This window comes from Cryptomeria japonica, unplaced genomic scaffold, assembly GCF_030272615.1.
Source record: "Cryptomeria japonica unplaced genomic scaffold, Sugi_1.0 HiC_scaffold_118, whole genome shotgun sequence".
Lineage (NCBI taxonomy): Eukaryota > Viridiplantae > Streptophyta > Pinopsida > Cupressales > Cupressaceae > Cryptomeria > Cryptomeria japonica.
In genome coordinates, this window is record NW_026728940.1 from 312,316 (window position 1) to 316,295 (window position 3,980).

The window sequence follows — 3,980 nt, forward strand, 5'->3', positions numbered from 1 at the left end:
CCGGGTTTCCATGTAAAAATTTTGGTGTTATTTTTGTGTGATTGTTCATTTTATGTTTCTACACTTTGATTACTTTCTCATGCATCTAGTAGTTTAAGAATCAGTTTGATAAGTTTTTGAATTATAAAATACTTATTAACCCACCCCAACCTCTAAGTGTTAATTGATTCCAACAATTGGTATCAGAGCCGATTGACTTGAGTTTCTTATCTCCCATTCAATTGATTTGAATGATTTTGGTCTAGAGTCGATTGACTTGAGTTCCTTATCTCCCATTCAAGAACTTGAATTTGCAACCCTAGCTCAAGCCAAAGCTAGGGAGGACTTGCTTAAGTCCCATTCATCTAATAAGGAATTAATATCATTGGCAAAGGATATGTTGGAAAATATTATGCCATCTTTCAAACTGGATACATTTGATCCCTCTAGATAGCTCAAAGGTTTGTTAGGTGTTGATGGTACTCACTTTGATTCTTTGGAGAAGGCCAAAAATATTAAAGGCTTGAATCAATTCAATACAATGAAGCTAAAGAAATTTTTGAAAATGATTGAAGATGATAGATTTAGTTTAGTCAGTGCACTAAAAAGTATTCAGGATGTAATTGATGAAGGAGGTAATATATACAAGTCATGTCTAATTTTTCCCAAGTTCTCTACAAACATTGACAATAAAATTAGGGAATGTGAAGGTCAACTAGCCAACATATTGTAGTCATATGCACCACAATCTACTCTGGCTAGCAATTTTGAACCCCAAGTTTTGAATATATTATATAAAATCAAGAGCTTAAGAAAATGATAGAATTTTGGGTAGAGTGTCTAAGATGAGAAGTCTCATTACCACCCGGATAGATTATTTGATGAGTTGCATGTAGGAAGGTAAGGATGCACTAAATAAACTTATTTTGGCAGATAGACAAGAAGAAGAAATACATGTCTACCTTTTCAACTGGATGATAAACATTTTGGAGAGCCTAAAGAAAGCATGGAAAAATCATCTACTATCCCTTAGAACAATTTTGCAAACATCTTTAAATTTTTATTGGTAACTGTACATACTCTTGTATATCAATTTTGGTAGTTCCTTTATCTTTGGAATTCTTGTCAAACTGGGAGAGAGAGCAGAGTGAAAAATGGTGTAAATTCTTAGGAGGAGCTTGTACAAATTTTGGAAGTCTTGTAATATTGAGTGTATTGTTCATTTTTAATAGTGTTGCCATCAATGCCAAAGGGGGAGATTGTTGGCAAGAGACACTATTCTGGTGATTCCAGTAGAGATTGGTGCATGATAGATGTTTAGGGGTTATCACTAATGGAATCTTAATTCATAGATCACATCTAGTTTACATAAAATTGGTTTACCATAAGTCATTTTAGTCATAAGCCATAAGATTGGAAGGTGGAACATAGTTATCGATAGAGCATGAAATCATGGTGCATATCTTGATTTCAGTGATGTATTTTAGGTTGTGGATGATCAAGGAATTTTATTAAAGTTTTGAGATAGATTACTTCATAATCTTGATATCCGATGTTGAATTGTGTGCTAGTTTAGAGCTCCAGTATCTAGTATTTCACTTAGGGTAGAGCTATTTTGGAGTAAAGTATGTTACAGATTTTTTGGGATGATTCTAATGATCAGCTTCACATTTGAGTTGATTGGATCAACTTATGGGAATCATTTTATTATCTTATTTTGGTCCGCATTTAGATCTATGATCAGATTCAATTGACTTGGTGGAACACATTTCATGTTGCGTGTTATGTAGCTTTTTAGATGATGCAGATATATACAATTGATTTGGTTGATCTTTTGGGCATGATGGTGAGAGAAGGAAGTTTGTGTGAGAGACTTTGTAAGTTAAGTGAAGATTTTGTTGCATGGGTATGTGACAGAGGAGTGTTATAGAGCAGAATGTTAGATCACTAATAGGAGATAATCAGAGACTAATCGGAACTATAATAAGACATATATAGATGCTACACTTTAGTTCAAATAATATTTTCATTTTTTAATAGCTTGTAAGGTAGTGAGCTTTCCTTCGGGTTGTAGCCCCTTTGTAATTGAGCAGTGAGCTTGAATCCAAGTGCATTCCACTTTTGTAATATTGTTTTACTACTAGCCATAGTATAATAATATTATGGTTACTCAATCCCACCATGGTTTTTCCCTTTTTGGGTTTCCATGTAGAAATATCGATGTTATGGTTGTGTGGTTGTTGATTTTATGTTTCTGCACTTTGATTACTTTATCATGCATCTGGGGTTTAAGAATCAACTTGATAAGTTTGTGAATTATAAAACACTGATTCAACCCACCCCCCCCCTTTAGTGTTCATTGATTCCAATAGGCCTTGTTGACATCTTCTTATATGTTCAATCCTCTATTGTTTCTACCCCTATGGTTGTTTATTCTCTATGATATTTTGGGGGTAGATCATGGGGTATTAATGATATACAAGTTTTTCAAATTAATGGAATCATCTTTGAGTTGAGGTTTGTTCTAATAGTAGGTGGTTGGAGCTAGTTGAGTGTCATGGGCAGGTATCATTGACTAGGTTTTACCAAAGAGGCACTTCCTCCCTTGTTCCTACCTCTACTATTGCTGTAGTCACTTTCAGGTCTGGTTGTCTTTTTCTAGGAACTTAGTCTTTTCTTCTTTATCTCCTCTTCCCCTCATGTGTCCTCTTGAGGTGGTTCCTATTAAATCTCCATCTACTATCTCTAGGCCTTTTATGGGGGACCTTGTTGTAGTGACTATTGGAGATCTTCTCCACAGGTTTTTGGGTTCCATTTCTATTTCCATGGTTGTCCATAGTGATTCCTCTTGTAAAGGTTCTAGGATGCCTTTCAAAATGTGGTGGTTCCTTTTGTTTTAGACTTCTTTTTGCCCCTTTCCTTTCCTGTGAACCTAGTTTTTCATAGTGGCTTAACATATAAAAGGTTTTAAGTTGCCTTTAAAAGCCCGGTGGATAGTGACTAATTCCTTGGCTACATTGGCTCCAATACAAGGGATTTTTTTATGAATATGTTTCAAGGTTCCACGATATTATTATTTTGTTCGTTCAATTTATTTTATCTTCAATTGAGATCTTTCAAATATACATTCAAGATTGTAGTGTTTTGTCACTTTATCCAATTTGTCTTAATCTAGAAGCATCAGAAATTTACAGAGGAGCTATTCTAATATAGTAATGTAATTTTGGAATATTAAGATGTAGGTATTTTTTTCTCTTCAATACTATATTTTTGGATTGATTACTTGTGCGTCGTGATGTTTGGAGATGTTTTATTATAGTTTTTAATTTTTAATTGTTTGCGAGGGTTTTTTGCCAATAGATTTCATGATCTATTATATTTTACTATGGTTTTCTATTTTATCCTTCTCTAATAATCTTGGAAAGCGTAAACTATAAAAAATTATGAAATGGCATCTTGAAACATATCAGAGGGCTTCATATTTTTCTATATTGCTATGGTCTTGTTCTCCCTCCAAGTATTAGTAGCATGTATTTTTCTCGGAGTTAAAAAAGGGTCATGTTGTAGGAGTGATTTCTCGGCATGTTAATTTTTAAATGTTATATGCCATTACACATAATGAGTCCTCTCATATTCTTTAGACTAAGGTTTGAAAACATATGTTGATTTTGACATAGAGCAATTCATAGATGATCTTGTTCTAAACTATCTTATACCCCTTGATGATTCATATAATATACCATATGAATATGTTACTATTTATGAGTTTGATTGATCTTTTATAGAGATTTGAATATTTAGATAATTATGATGTTAAGTTTTCTTTAAATTATCATCACCCTTAGTCAGAGATAATTGTTGATCCTTCACCTTTATTCATTCATTATATAGAATCATTCATTGAGGATGCCTTCATTTCTCCTCACTAGGACCATCTCAGTCTTTCAAAATAATTTTTATTGGGTTAGTATTTGATAAGTACATGAACTTTTACATCTAAA